We start from the raw sequence: 16,558 nt of genomic DNA on the forward strand, positions 1-16,558 counted from the left end.
AAGTCAAAGTCAAGTCAAGTTAAGGCAAAAGATGAGCTAAAAAAAAAAAGGTGTATTTCAATGCCAGTGAGAAAGTGGTATAAGGGATGAAAAGAATGGTGTGCAACTTAAGGAATTAAAAATGTCCCAGATTCAGATTCTTTTCAGTTTCTTCCTCTATATGTCAATATTTAACTAAATATTTTATAGTATTTATATTATTGTTAATATTATAATATTTATATACTAGATATAAATATTTATAATATTTAACTAAATATTTTATCATATTTATATTTTTGTTAATATTATAATATTTATATAATATATAAATATTTATAATATTTAACTAAATATTTTATAATATTTATATTTTTGTTAATGTTATAATATTTATATAATTTATATAAATATTTATAATGTTTAACTAAATAATTTTATTAAATTTTAGGGAGAGGATATTTGGGGATCAATACTTGTGTTTCAAGTAGTGCCTTTGACCCACTCACATGACAAGCTTGTTACTCGGTGTCTAAATAAAAGCTCTGGTGATAAGTAACCAATGCTGTTCCTAAGTGAACTGTACAGGAAATGTGCTGGTTTTTTACTCACTCAGTTTCCAGAGGGGGAGACAGACACTGGAGTGAAAGCTGAGCCTGAACTGGAAATGCCAGGCCTTGGAAATGGTCATCATTGCTCACAGCTGAAGTCAGCTTCTCAATCCCCAGCATGTTTTTGTTGTTACTTTGTCAGGTTTCTCTCTTGAGGGATATATTTTCCAGTCTTCTCTCCTCTCTCATTTCTCCTTCCCTCAGTATTGCAATTCCTGTGGAGCTTCCTCATACATTTAAAACACTTCCCACAACTTTTGTGGCCAGAAATTTCCCCATTCACTTCCACATCATTGTGGGTGAGGAAGAGCAGAGATACTGAGGATGATGTGAGGCACTGGGGTTACGTTTCTACAGTGGGCTTGGGATGGTTATTTTAAGGGCAAAACCTATCATTTGCTCAGAATTTATATTAATTTCATGAAGTTCTTCTTCCTGTTCCATTTTTAATTGGTGCTTCTAATATATCCTACTGTGTGATAGCAAAAAAAAACATGTTCTCTTTGTGCCTTCTCCCACTTTTTGATTTTTTTCCTTTCACTCTGTTCACTTCCAACATCTGATCAGCCAATTTGTCTACCTAAAGTTTCTCAAGATATGATTTGCCATGTGCACCAAAACATGCTGAATGGATAAAAATAAGGAATGTTAAGGGTTTTTAAGTCCTCAAATCTCTATATATTATATAAATTTTTACAGGAAAAGCTTCATTAATTATTTTGGAGATGTTTCATATGGTGAGGATTTTTTCTTCTTCTCTTGATGCCCTTTTCTCTCTTAACCAGAAATACATGTTCTTTTGCCTGATGCCATTTTTATGCTCCTACCATTATCTCCCATGCATACCTTTTCCTTTAAGTATTTAATTGATGCTGGAGACTGTGCCCTGTTCAAAAACAATTACATTAATTCCTGTATTTTTCACATAATGTGGTGTATGTCTGCTGCAGCCTACAAAGGCTTAATAACAAGGCTAAATGCTCTCTGTGGGTGCAGTGAAGATTAAGCTGGACTGAGTATGGAAAGTGCAGAAAGTGGAGGGGAAAGGCTTTTGTTCCAGCTGAAGTGGGGTGAGAAACCTTTTCCTCACCTGGGGCCAGGCAGGGTTCCCAGGCACCAGTGTCTCTCACAGTGGCACTCACCAGTCTGTATTTCCTTATCACCCAGACCTTGTAGGACTCCCCCAGACCTGGGGGGAGGACACAGCTGCAGGCAGTGGGATCTGTGCCCCTTCCTGCCCCACAGCACCAGGATCCTTCATCCTGCTGAGCCTGAAGCCCCCACGTGGCTCCTGTGTGGAGTTCTGCACCCAGCTCTGGGGCACGAGGTTCTGAACTGTGGGAACGAGCCCAGAGGAGGCCACAAAGGTGATCACAGGGCTGGAGCACCTTTCCTATGAAGACAGGCTGAGAGAGCTGGGGTTGTTTAGCCTGGAGAAGAGAAGGCCCCAGGGAGACCTTAGAGCACCTTCCAGTGCCTAAAGGGGTTATGAGAGAGCTGGAGGAGGACTTTTCACAAGGGCATGTAGTGATAGGACAAAGCGGCCTAAAGCTGAAGGAGGGCAGATATAGGTTAGATATTGGGAAGAAATTCTCCCCTGTGAGGATGGTGAGGCACTGGAATAGGTTGCCCATAGAGGCTGTGGATTCCCCATCCCTGGAAGTGTCCAAGGCCAGGTTGGATGGAGCTCTGAGCAACCTGGGGTAGTGGGAGGTGTCCCTGCCCATGGCAGAGGGGTGGAACAAGAGGATCTTTTAGGTCCCTTCCAACCCAAACCATTCTATGATTCTGTGAGTGGGGAAATGGGAGTCCAGGAGCATCCTTTAGGACAAAAAAATGGGAAAAGATCCTCTCAGTAGAGAGGCTGAGGAACAGGGGTGGGACTTTGCCATCAGGATGGAGGTTTCACACCTCTGTGCTCAAGAGTCAGCTTTCAAATTCAGCCAAGCAAGGAAACAGCTCAGCCCTTAACCCTGTGCAATGAGAGCTGTGTGTGCACAGGGATATTCCCTGGTGGAAACAGCACTTGTGGTTGCAGTAGAGGGAGAAGCTCATGATTTTGGGGAGGGTAATGGCAGGAGAGGAAGGAGGCCTGCACTGGTGTGTGTATAGGCAAGGTGTTGCAAAATTATAGTTGTGTCAGCAGCTAGCCAAGCCACGTGGATGTAGTGAGGCAGAACTTGTTGCCTTTAGCCTCATTCTAGAGAGCCAGATTGGGTAAAGCAAATTTATTAACCCAGGATTTAATTTGTAATTTCTCCTGGAGGAGAAAATTCAGAACTCATCTTGTTCTTTTCTCTCCCCTCTACTCTTGCCATGCCTGAAAGGAAAAGTAACCAGCTGAGGTTTAAGGTGCCTGACACCAGTCCTGATGCAATGGCAGTGCAGGGTGAAATAACCAGTTGCAAACCCTGCCTGGGAGCGTGGAAGATTTGCTGGTGCCGTGCTGAGGGACAAAGCTGCCACCGGTGCCCGAGCTGTGGCTTCCCAGGCACAGTCCCACCCTTTTAGCCTCTGGTGAGGGCACTGCCCTCGCTGTTACTGCCTCAGCAGCCACAAGTGCTGAGCCAGGTGCTGTTGGGATAGGGTTCCCATCCCGTCTCCCAGAGAAATCAGAGTTGTGTAAGGGCACGGGCTGGAAGTCTCGGTGGGGCACGGGGGAAAGGGAAGTGGTAATGGGATAAGTGAGTTCAAGGCAAGATCCCATGGGAGAAGAGAGAGTGACAGCCAGGTTTCTCTCTGCTGGTTGGGGAGCAGATCATTCACCTGCTGATTGTTTTTCATTCTCAATCTGCTCCTCATTCACTGATGTGAATTCCTGTGTTATCTGTTCTATATCCGTGCTCTTGTGCTCAGCGGGTCCCTGTGCCACCACTAACAGCTGCTGGAAGTGTCAGACCTGCTCTTCAAAACCAGATTCCTCCCACTGGGTTCAATTTCTCCTGGAGATGTGTACAAATGTGCCCTTTACACACACCTGGACTGGGTGGCTCTGAGGAAACTCTCACAAAGTTCCTTACAAGTCAAGCACGCAAACCTTTTGATTATAAAAGGGAAAACCAGGGTAACGTGATGTGGGGGTCTCTAAAGATATCTACCTTATAAAAAGGGACGCATGGTGATTTAAAAAACAATAAAAGTCCCTATCATGAGTGTCTGAGGGTAGGACCATGGGGTAAAAAGGCATCTCACTCTCCCAAAGGTCATGATGAAAAGGTCAACAGGAGAAGGAGTTGTGTGGCCAGGTTCCTCCAACATGGGAGAGACATCTCAGGAATGGGAGGCAGCTAATCATGGACTGGCTATTTCAGTATCCTTCCTGGTTAACAGAAATGGATTGAACAATCCAAAGGTGGGAGTGACCTGAGTGATCATTAAAAAAGCCAGGTCACCACGATAAGAATTGTGGATTTCAGGAAACATATGGAGCTGTTTGGCTGCTCTCTGGGACAAAAGTCTAAAGGATAAAGGATGACTGGCATTATGTTACTGTGTACAAAACATGCTGCTAGACTTTCCTGATGCAGCAGCCAGCTGGAAAGCTTTGTTTGAAATGCCCTGCAGTCTCTGGAGATGAGTTTGGTACAGACAGGCACAACCCCGCTTCAGATGTGGCACAGGCTCAAGTGTGGGGAGCAGTTCCTTGGCAGCAGCAGATCAGAAGAACCCAGCTGTGAACAGGGTACAGAGGATGTCCAGTGGTAAATTTGGCCTTTGGCAAGAATGGCCAAACTCTAAACAGACTTGTGCTACATTATGGGCTCCCTGGATTTGTTTGTATTTTGGGATTCCAGCACGTTGCTTCGTGTCCACAGGAATGTGAACAGCATTAAGATCAAGATTAGGGTGATTGATACGGTGCTGTTTGTTTGCTAACCCGGTTCCAAAAGGTTGTTCCGCTTTGTAGTGTGCTCTGAGTTAGAAATGAAAGTATCCTGATGTCTGGGTCAGCTCTGAAACGTGCACAGAGAAGCCAAAGGTTCAGAGTGCCCTGAGCGATGCTGACGTGTTGGCCTTCGTGCAGTCTGGGGAGACAAGGGATATAGCTCTTGCTGGAATAATATTAATAATAATACTGATGAAGAACAAGAGGTTTGAAAGAAATCTCATGTAATTACCAAAGCCCTGTGAATCAGCCAGCTTTGTTGTCTAGCAGCCCTCTTGCACACTAAATATGTTCTGTTAGCTACTGCTAGAGGTTCCTTTTACTGTTACAAAGCTGGAGCAAGAAGAGAAATATGTGCCGTGTCCAGCTTTTCCTGTTCAGGGAGTAATTTTTTCCATGACGTCTAATCTTTTTCTTTTGCTGAACTGTCAGCAAAGCCAGACCACTTTGGCTTGGCATTTCGCCCACATCCACCTACATATTTTTCTTAACAGCAAACAAACTAATTAAACGCCTTTATCTTATGAGGCATACCTTTCTCTTGGGTAGTTACTGATTAAAAAAAATAAATAAAACTCACTATTTTGAGAAAACAAGAGATGAGTCAGTGTGTTCACAGCCTGGTTTATTATTAAATAAGAAGCCAGGATCAAAAAAAAAAAATTAAAAAAAAAGCAGGGTGGAAAGAAATGTTAGTGCTGTCATATTGTGTTTGTGGCCAGTGAAAAAGACCATTCTCACTCCAGTGAGAATTTCCAATATCTATTAAAATCTGTGAGCAATACATTTGCACATGAAGGTGGACAGGGGTACATAAAAGAGGCAGAGGTAGCTGTCATGTAAAAGATTATTGTAATAAAATGCAAATTTTATAAACAGAAGTTCATATTGCTTCACGTTCAATAGCCCTTTCAGTAATGTCAGCTGGAAATAGAAAGGCAGTTATTCAGAGTCAACAGAGGTTCTCCAGCTCTAATAGAGAACAATGACCTTCAAAAGAAGACAGATCTTCAGTCAGTAACTTTAAAAAAAGATGTGCATTTCTAAAGGGAATTAATTAGGAATGGAAAAATTCAGGTCATCTAAGCCAACATCTGCTATTGGGGGAGTGGGGCATGGGGGATAGCAGGATGTGCTCTCTGGAATTTGTAGCTCCCAAGCAAATCCCCTGATGATTTGGATATATTCCCTGGATATATCTTGTCTGGTGGGTGTCAGGACACATCTGTGCTGCAGAATAGCACAGGATAAGGAGGGAGCAAGGGACACAGAGCCTGGCTGGGTGATGCCATGAGAGCCGTGGGGCTGGCTCTGAGATGGTTTCTTGTGCCAGGGCTGAGGAGAAAAGGTGCTGCTGGTGAGGGCAGGTGGCTCTGGTGTTAACCTGAACTGATCCCTGGACCTGAGCAGAAAGGTGCCACTGTCTGAGGGCTGCCTGCAGCAGCCTGACCAAGCCAAGGCACCGGCCAGGCAGCGAGTGCTGGGCATGTTGATAATCTCTTGCCAGGACAGCAGCCACTGTAACGCTCTAAGCTAAAGTGCAAACAACAATAAAGAGGTCTTCAGTTGTCTCCTTCCCTAATATTAAGCCCAGTTCTAGGCTTGCCTGTGTTTGTCTGGAGAACAATTTGTGCCCCAAGACAAACCAGGAGACGCTTGCTGCTATTACCAGCAGCCCTCATTCTACCTTGGGAGGTGTTGCAAAATGTGTAAATCAGCTTAGCTTTTCATCCCTCGGTTTTCTTAATCAGGACTTCAACTCCAGCCTTTGATGCAAGCTTTACTCACAACAGACCTATTAAGTTATTTGCTCCTGCTATTGTATATCCAGTAGATCCACACATGCCCCACAGTTACATAGAAGCCATCCAGACTGACACCAGTGTTTATGCAAATCTCCAGGATTTATCATTTGGCATAGACTTTTGGGACAAAGTGCCAACTCTGTGTTTAAAAACTACCATGCCATGGAGTAGCATCCCAGCCCCAGAAAAACAAAAAAAAACCACCAAAAAACCAAAAGCCAAACAGGAGCTATTGGCTTCCAGTGGCACCATCTCTAATCCCAGCCTCCCAGCCCTGAATGATTCAGAAGCAGGCTGAGATCTCCCATACATTGTTTTGATCCCTAATCCTGCCAGGTCCTCCTCCTTTGATATGCAACAGAGGGCTGTTGTTTGCCAAGGGTGATTAGGAGGCACCAGATGCTGGAGGTTTGGTGGCACTGGGCAAAGTGGAGTCGGTGTGGCCTGGAAAAGGAGCTGGGAAGGCCCCATGGGTGGAACTGATGGTGAGTTTGGTCAGACAGTGATGGTGAGGAGGGCTAAATAACCCCAACACCAGCTCCCACCCTGCCTTCCCACTGGGCCAATTACAGCAGGAAAACAGGCTCTGCCAACCCAAGCACTGAGTGTGTGCCTGTAGACACAAATGTGGGAGACCCTGCCTCATCCCAAAATAGCCCAAAAGTCATTGGCTTGTTTTAATGACAGTCCTTCTCCTGCTTGGGAGCTCTGTGGATCACCTGGGCTCCACCAACCCTGCTTGTTCCTAATCTTGGCCTTCATTTTAGCACAGGACCTCTGGGAGCTCATCCTTATGAAAAACATTAATCCCTTCAGGACGCTGCGCAGGCTCTCATCCCAGGCTCCTGGATTTGCCTCGTGGTAAAACAGGAAACTCCTCCTGAATGAAGCCCTGGCCCTGCCCTGAGCTTTCTGGGGTGTTTCCACTGCCTTTGGGCTTAGATTAGCACTGGTGCTTCGTGGGTGGGGAGCTGAGGCTCCTGTGTCTGAGGGACTGCGTGGAAAACTAAGGGACTAAAGAGTTGCACGGATCAATGTGTCTGTGTGCCTGCAAGGCCAAACTAGCAAAAGTGAGGGTGTCATCCTGAGGGAAAACAGTGATCTGTGATTTGTTCAGGGCTGTTTAAAAAAAAAACCAAAAACATGGCAGAAAGGAGGATGGTCAGGGGTTGATTTATCACAGGCTGAAGATCTCCTGGGCTTTATGTTCCGCTGTGTCCTGATGGACATTTAAAAATAGGATGGCTACCCTGTGGGTGAAGAATCCTCATTCATTTTATGCCAGCTCAGGGCCTGTAAGCAAGGATATCACCCCATCATTAGGGCTCAGGCTGCTCACAAAGCTGTAATTTCTGTTTGGTTCTTGTAGTCCCGTAAAACTGAAGAGTCAGCATCACCTGGGGCAAAAGGGTCATAATTCACTTAGGTTCAGCTCAACATCACTGGATTAGAGTGCTGAGAGCAGAAGCTGAAGAGTTCAATAGAAGATGAGCATCTGCAGGGCTTGTCTGGCTAAGATAAGGGCTGATTTTTGTGGAGGCAAATAGTCTTTGATTGGCTCAGAAGGCAGATGAGATTTTACTGCAAGGCTAAAAAGAGCCAGTGCCTCCTTGTGTAATCCAGCATTGATTATTCTGGGCCAGATTCAACTCATTGTTTATATATATATATATATATGTAGATATAGATATATATATATATATACTGAACAAGTATTATGTTTTACACCTTGTGAACAGAAAACTACAGCATAAAAACAGACAGAGTTGTGGTCTAGGCTTAAGATAAGGGACAAGATGGGTGTTAGGTCTCAGAAAAGCAGTTTTCCTCATTGTGAAGTGAGTGGCAAACTTGGCTGATTACTGGTGCCTTAAGTCCTGAATCAAATACCTTCATTTAGGACAAATGGATGTTGAGTGTTACTGGAAAAGCTGGAATAAGTTTCTTGCTCCTATGATGACCATTGGCTTGCCAATTGATGATGGTCTTCTAGACAATGTTGCTCAGGTTATTTCTTTTGATCACAAAGGAAGCTTCTAGCAGCTTCTCACAGAAGCCTCTGACTCGGTCACCTATTTCTAGCCCTTGCAAATGAGTTCTTTTGGTCCTGTGTTGGTGCTCTCATTAATTCATTGGTAAGAATGTTACCTGCTGGGGTCTGAGTACAGCCCCTTGTGAAAAACGAGGTTCACATAATTTTTATAGAATTTAAAAGTTTAATAAAAAAAAACAATTAGGAGAAAAAATAAAGTATACAAATATGACTGGGTGTCTCTGCATTCAGCCAAGAGAGCACACCTTACTAACAAAGGATTGTCCCGTAAAAACAAAACCCTACTACATATCCATAAATTCTCTTACATATTCATATATTCTTCTTAGGATCTTTGATGTTCTTCTGTTCAGTTTTCTCTTGCCCCCTTCCCAATAGATCAATCTTCTTATTGCCATCGAGATTTACATTCTCTGATACCAGAAATACAATAAATTCCTCCCCCAGAGTTCTGGTCACTGCTGTCTTCATCTGGATAAGATAGTTTACAAATGCAGGAGTTCTCTAGCTATTTTTTTTTTTTTCCCTCAGTCTTTGGGTTATACAAACAAAAGCAGTTTTTATTTTAATACTATGCCATAGCCTAACATATATGTATTATACCACTATTTCTAAATTTCATCAATAATAGAAATAAAGAAAACTATATTAATACAACAAAATTTCTCATTCTTATACACATAACATTCATTTTAATATTTGTGAAAAGCCAACAATATAAAATGTATCTATAACACCCTGACCTGGGATGTGTGGGAGGAGACCCTGCGCTGCTGCCTGGTGCTGCTGTGGACTCTGAGTCCCTGGGGATGTTTATGCCCCCGGTGCAATGGATTTCAGCTCTGAGGAGCTGATAAGCTGTGCTTACACAGTGGGCTGAGCCCTTCCTTGGGATCCCTGTCACTTCTGGGACAGCCTCTGAGACCACACATCCAGCATGTTCCGAGCAGGGATGTATGGTAAGAGGAGGCCAGGGAGAGATGCAGCAGTCAGAGGAAAACAAAACAAACCCACAGGCTCCTTTTTGTTAGGAGCTGTCAGAAAAACACCTGCTGGAGAGCTGATTTCAGCTGTTACCTGACACCAGGTGATATCATGCTGCTGTCTTGGGTGGGGTCTGCAGGAAACAACTTCGGTCCAGGAACATTAGAGATGTAATGGCTGGTTCAAACAACGGGAGTCAAGGGAAATAAAGGAGGAGGACAAGAAAGCAATTGTCATAATTAGGCAGGAGGAAAAAACTGAATAGGCTGTGTTGGAGGCAGAAAAGTGCTGCTGGGTTACCTGCTACAGGTGTTGAGCTGTAATGGCGAAGTCTCAAAAAGAAAAATTGAGAGTTGTGTAATTAATACCCCAGGAATAATGCAAATAGGTGCCCTCACAAATAGTTGTATAACTGATTTTGTTACAGGGATGCTGCATAATTCCACAATGTGCTTTTCATTTCCAACTCTCTTGATGTTCTTCCTCCACATTTCTGTTACAGGAGCTGGCTTTCTTTGCACTGAATTCCTAAGTTTGCCATGTCTGTCCCCATTTTGTTGCTGCTAGGGGGAGAGAGAGATCCTTAATAACTCTGCTCAGCTAAGACAGGAGGAAGTGAAAGGTGGATCCCTGGGGATCTCCACTGTAGGTGTCAGGGAGAGAGAGGAAAAGCTGTAGAGACTGTGCAGGGTACCAGTCTGAGTTACAGAGGATGCTGGCAGATGTGCTCCCACAAAACACTGAAACTGCTGCCCCAGGGAAGCAGACACCTCCAGCCTCTGGAGATCACACTGCAGCCCTGCAGGATACAGAGGGGAGAGAAAATCTCCTCTGCAGAGGGCTGAAATACATGGGCTGTCCTTTGTGTTCCTTTCCCTCCCTGCCACCCCTGCCCTGTGAGTCACTGAGGATTCACCTTTCAGCTCTGGATTCATGAAACTCAAAGGGCAGGGCCCAGAAGAGGAGCAGGAGATGAAGAGAGGCTTCAGCACCTTTCCAGTGGCAGCTGGCACACCTGAGGAAAGGAAGGGCAGGCTGGACCCTCGGCATGTGTGGTGACAGCTCTGTGCCTGGGAGGCACAGCTGGGTCACCCAGCAGTGACAGCACCCCTGCAAGTGCTGCTTCAAGGGACACCAAATGTGGGCAGCTGGGAGCTGGCTTAAAGTCTGCTGGGTGAAGTTTAGGGCTAAGACCCAGCTGAAAGAAAGAACAGATACAGCTTAATGACCTTTTTCAGACAAGATACCAGCATTTAATATAGCCTAGGCACAAAGCAGGCACTAGACTGGAGCAGCCATTCCTTGGAGAGCCTCATCACTTATTGTTTCCATGCATGTTAGAAAATATCTCACCCGGATATGAGTATTTCTGGTGAGGAAATGTTCCTGTCCCAGGATCTCTGAATGGCTTGATTGAAGGATGGGATGTCAAATAGCACTAAATTTAATCCATGGTTAAAGGATTATTTCTTGGCTCCTCCACAACAAGATATTCTGTGGAAACCTGGTGATCTTATGTGTGTCACAATATAATATTTACATCCTCATTAGGTATTAATCGTGTTACAACTGGGATCTGCAGCCAAACTCTGCTGGCATCAGATGTGTTTGTATACTGACAACTTCCCTGCTGTCAGCCAAATTCCTTCTGGGCAAAGCTGGAGGATTGGATTGGTTCTTCAGGAAGAGCTTTAAGGAGTTAAAAGCACTGGAAGGGAGAGCCAAACCCAAAATCTCAGGCTGGCTCTGGCCTTCTGGCAGGTTTCTGCAGCAGCCCCAATGATTTCCCCCTTCCATTTCACTCAACTCTCATGGTCTACTGGGGAGCATCAGAGCTGCCCTCAAAACATCTTTCAAGGGCTGGGCTGTGCCTCTCCCAGAACAGACCTCTCAAGGAATTAAACTTTCTGTGGAGCTGAGGTGCTGGGGCTCACCCTCCCTGCAGGACACCCGGCTCAGGAGCGAATCTTCTCTGCGGCTGGGCCTGCTCGGGTCGCTGGCTGCTGGCACAGGAGCTCTGGTATTTGATCAAGGAAGATAATTGAAGCCTCTCAGGAGGCCTTCGAGGAAGCCATAATCCTCTGGCACGACAGCGTGGCGGGTGAGGAGTGGCCAGGGCTTGGCACAGAGCCCCTGGCACTCACCAGGCATAGGAAGGGGGCAAGAAGACATTTTTAGTTGAGATATATAAACCTAACTTTGCTGGGAGACTTCATCCCCTTGGCTGGAAGATTTTGCCCCTTGCATCTTGGTCTCTGGTGAGTTTTGTTAATCTGGGATACATTCAGGGCCTTAGAGTAAACCTGGGGAGACAAGCAGATCTTGGGAAAACAGCAGAAGGGCAGGAAGAGGCTTGATAAAAAGCAATGTAGCTCTGAAACTGCCCACTGTGTGTGCACATGTGTATCTGCAGGGGATGTAAGAAATACATGGCAAATATCTTCTTTATGGACCAAAGAATGACCCTTAGAGGAGCAACAGTTATTAAAACAATTAAAACATGGTGAAGAAGGCAGCAGGGGGACAAGGGGAGGAGTCATAGAATGGTTTGGGTTGGAAGGAGCCTTAAAGATCATCCACTTCCAACCCCACTGCCACGGCAGGGACACCTTCCACTGGACCAGGTTGCTCAAAGCCCCATCCAACCTGGCACAAATAAATAAATAAAAACAAATAAACATCTGAAAAAGAGGAGGTCTCAAAAATGAGACCAAAAGTAAGTAAGTTACTTGCAGGTAACAAGGTCCTTGCACCTGGGTTGGGATTTGGGTTTTTGGGATGGGTTGGAGCTGTTGTCAACAAAAAGTGTTGAAGGGGAACCAGCAGGAGTTTGTATCTTGCCTTGCCAAAAAGAAGATAAAGATGACTTATTCTGCCACAAGAGGAGGCAGAAACAGAATCCAAAGGCAGGATTACTTTAGACTGATCAAATAAATGCTTTCAAGGTTTTTTTGGTTTTTTTATGTGTGGGAAAATATATATGCACACACATGTATATTTATGTGTCTGAATGTGTATAACAATAGGTATGTATCTGTTGATATTTTTTAAAATGGTAACTGAAGAAGAGTGTAGGATTCTGGAAATATTGAAATATTTACTATAGAGAAAGTGGACACTGTAATAAGTGACTGGGATGTGGAAGGCATTCTCCTATGGGCACTCTGTTTCCTAACTGTTCAGAGAGGACTTATGATTTGATTTTTCCTTGGGCTTTTACCACAGGAAACTCTGAGGCAAAACCAGATTTGAGGGATGCTGGTCTGACCCAGGCTGTGCTTTCTGAGTTGGGAACAGCCATACTGATGCTCATGGCTGAGGATGTGGATGTTTTTTCCTCTTTCTTTGCAGACAGGATTTGATTTCTTTCTGACAGCAGCAGTGCCCCACGGGAGTGGATTAACTTGAACCTTAGCCAGCCTTGAGGGACACACCCTGAGGCAGCTTTTAGCCACATGGATGCTCTGATAGACTCCCAGGGAGCTGGGAGGGAACAGCTAAAGGGGAGAGTGCTGTAGGACAGAGCAGTCAGGTCAGCAAAGCATTGCACAAGCAGAAATGAGTTACTGCTGTCTCCATCCTCGTGTTTTATTCTGCCCCTGAAAGCAAAGAGTGATGCCCCTGTCTGTGAGCAGCTTGTGCTGGGGGGAGTTTGGTGGATGTAGTGCTCTGTGAGCTCCCTGCCTTGAGAAGTGGCTAATTTTCAGTGTAAAAATGAGAAATGATCATTGTGTGAGTGAGCAGGTGTGCAGGAGGAGCACGGACACGTGTGTGCCTGTGCAGGGAGGGGCACGGGCACCTGGCTGTCCCTGTGAGGCCAGTGAGGAAAGAGCCATGCTAAAAAGCTGGAATGGCTCAAGATCCCATCCCTGTTGCCTCCTACCTCACCCAGCCTCACCCTGTCCCGTGTCCCTGTTGATTCGCCTTGTTGTGACCCTTGTGCCAGCTTGTGACACTGGAGGAGTCCTGCAAGCTCACAGAGGGGACGAAGTAGTGGCACGTCCTGGGGGCCTTTGTGGCACACCTCAGAGCAGTTCTGGGAATTTTACATGGAAACAACCTGACTTGAAAGGTTTTTCTGGATGCTGTGGAGCATTGGCTGGAGCAGGGTGCCGCGGTGTGGGGCAGGAGGGAGCAGAGGAGGTGGGATTTGAAGGAGCAGTTCCAGATGTCTGCAGGCATCAAGCACAACGCTGGCCACGTCCCATAGGTCAGCGTCCTTCTGGTTTTAATGGGAGTCAGATGCATAAAATCCCTTGGAAACAGGCTGCTGTTGTTACAGGAGTGACAGCCTCCCCTGGAGCACCTTTTCTTGGCTCGCTTCGGGCTAGAGACTGTCAGCACAGTCCTGAAAATACCATGAAGCAGAGCAGTCCCTTTCCAAGGGTCAGCTTGGTTAGCTTGCCACTGCACCCTCTGCCTGACCCCCACCCTGCTTCCCCCCTGCTCTCCAGCTGCCAGCACCCACCCCAGAGGGGGAAAAAGGGAACCCCCTCTAGGCACACGCCTCTGCCATCAGGGTGAGGCCGGTGTATTCCTCCACATTTGTTGGCCTTTTAGTTTATTTTTTCTTTTAACTCCTCCAGGAAGGAGGAGTTGAGTTACCTCTCAACTAATTGAGAGGTAAAGGAAGCTCAGAGGGAGGAGGGGGAGGATCAGGTGTGTTTCCCCAGTGGCACAGGCTGGTTCTGAGCCACGATCACTCCCCAGCCCTTTCTCTTTGCTGGGCGTGCTTGCCAGCTCTGCTCATTAACAGCAGCCTTCATCATGGGGCTTCACCCTGGCTCAAGTGGCTGTTTTGGTTACTAATGCAGAGAAATGAATGGATGGAGTCCAGTGGCATCTGCAACTCCACCTCCCTGCCAAAACCTGGCTGGCAAAGCCCAACCAGCCCCGTGAGCCGGAGCCACCTGTAGCGCGGCGCTTGCCGGCACACGCCGAGCTGGCTGCCACCCGGGGCAAAGGGCTGCTGCAGAGCTGCTGCAGAGCTGCCTCATCCTGCCAGGCCTTTGGGAAGGAAACACAGGGTGCTGTGCTGAAAGCATGTCTGGGGCTGTGTCTCTGGCACTGCTGTGGGGGTGCCGGGAGCAGTTCTGCAGCTCTCTCTTTCCCCAAAGCTGGCAAGGATGGGAAGTGAGCCCCTCAGTTTCCAACTCTGCAAAGATTATTGCTTTGGAAATGACCTAGATATGGGGCCTTTTTGGCAGAGAAAACACTGCCCTAGTGAAAGGGAGGGTGGTGCAGGCTGTGGGGCTATACCTGTGGCCAGAGAGCTTGTCTGCATCTGCACTGGCTGCCCTGGTCTGCTGCACTAAGGCAAACTTCTTCCTTAGGAACTGGCACAGTGAGAAATGTGTCAGGAGCCCAGAGGATAAGTGGAGAACACAGGTGATCCTGAGAGCAGTTTGGCTTGGTGAGCAATAGAACAGTACGACCTTTCTTTAATAAATCACCATCAGGATCTGGATTTATGTCGAGACCTGGGGAATAAAGGCTTTTCTGCTTTGCGGGAGTCAGTGGCCAGGCTAAATTAATCTCAGGGCATCCAGCATCTTCTTCAAGCTGGGATGGCCTGGTCTGCTGAATAGATTTTAAATCTTACCTTTTTTTAAAGGAAGATGAAGTCATATGTGAGCTGTGGAAACTGGTAGAGGTTAGACTGAAGTCAGCCTTTATATTCACCACAAACGTCTAGACTTTGATTTTGCAAATGCCTAAACCCCACTGCACGTGTGCTTTTGGATGTAGCTACTGTGATAGAAGTTTCCAATGTCAGTTATAATTGTGGCCTGCTAAACCTCCTACAATGCCCCTAGCTAAGCATCTTTACAAAAGCAAGGCAATGCTGGGGCAAAGCCAGCCTCACTGGGGGTTTTAAAACATAGCAGACATCAGTAATTCAGCACAGGACTTGGCATGTTTTGCCTGTTAGTGGACTAAGAAAAGCAATCCTATTTAAATAGATAAAAGGGAAACGTATTGGACTCGGTCCCTGTTGAGGCAGGGTCAGGGCATGAACTCCTGTGAAAACTGGCTCTGCCAGGATTTATTTCCTCTGATCTGATCAGGCAATGGAGACTGGGGTGGGGGAGACTCTTCAGGCAAATTTCTCTCTTCGTGCATGTTCTGGGTTGGCCCATGGCCCTTATTCCTGTCACGGTCAAGGGTTACTCTGTGCCTCTAGGGCAGAGCAAACGGGCTCCTGCCTGCTCTTCCAGGGGAGAGTGCAGAACATCTTTTCCCTTCTCATTGGGAACTACGGCTGTAGTGTTTGTCTTTCACTTCTGCGTGTTTCTACTCGAGTCTCTTAGACAAGGTGTTTCTGTGTAGGTCACAATTTGCTATTTATTAGCTCTTAAATGGGCTTAGCTCCACATCACTGCAGAGCAAAGCCTGAAAGCCTCTCCTGCAATATTTCAAAAACACCAGGTAAATAAGGTAGTGGCAGCACTGATTTTAAATCTCATTCTTCCTCATGTGCCTGCTGAGCATTTCCCTATAAGCTCAGGACTTTGGTGCAGCAGCGAGGGTTTTCCAGCCCAGCTGGGTGTCATGCCAGCCTCTCCAGGGTGACAGTGTCCCCAGGGCACAGCCTCCCCACCCTCTCTCCATCACAGCTCTCTTCCCTCCCTGCCGACAGCCCCTGACGCTCAGCCTGACGTGTTGGGATCTGCCTGTGCCACCTCCCCTGGAAAGGGCTTCCTGTGCTCTCACCCTGCCCTGCTTAATCAGCGCTCGCCTTGGGGCGTGAGGCTCTCCCTGGCTTGGGCTGGCAATAGTAGTGGACATGGCAGTGCTGGGTAAATGGCTGGACTCGATGATCTTGGAGGTCTTTTCCAACCTAAACGATTCTGTGATTCCATAGGAGTGCCTGGATTTGGCATTTTACCACAGCCCTGGACGGAAGAGCATCACAGAACTGAGAGGGGAGGCAGTGGAGCAGTGCTGTGAATGATCCATCCCTCTCCAATACCAAACTGGTGAGGCCCAAGTTGTTACAGGCTTCATGCAGAGACCTGGGCACACTTTCAGGTGGTTCTGGCCAAAGAACAGGACAGACAAAGTGCAGCTGGACATCTTCCCTCAAACCCCTGGCCCCAGGACTGGTGTCTGGAGAGCCCACTGCTCTGCCTTCCTTGCTTGTGGGGGTCTCCTCCAAACAAACATGCAAAGTCAAGGAAAGGGAAAGGCTGGATGCTCCCTCCCCAGGGCACAGGGACAACGGGATCTGATCAACAGC

Source organism: Cyanistes caeruleus, chromosome 3 (assembly GCF_971803275.1).
Source record: "Cyanistes caeruleus chromosome 3, bCyaCae1.hap1.1, whole genome shotgun sequence".
NCBI lineage: Eukaryota > Metazoa > Chordata > Aves > Passeriformes > Paridae > Cyanistes > Cyanistes caeruleus.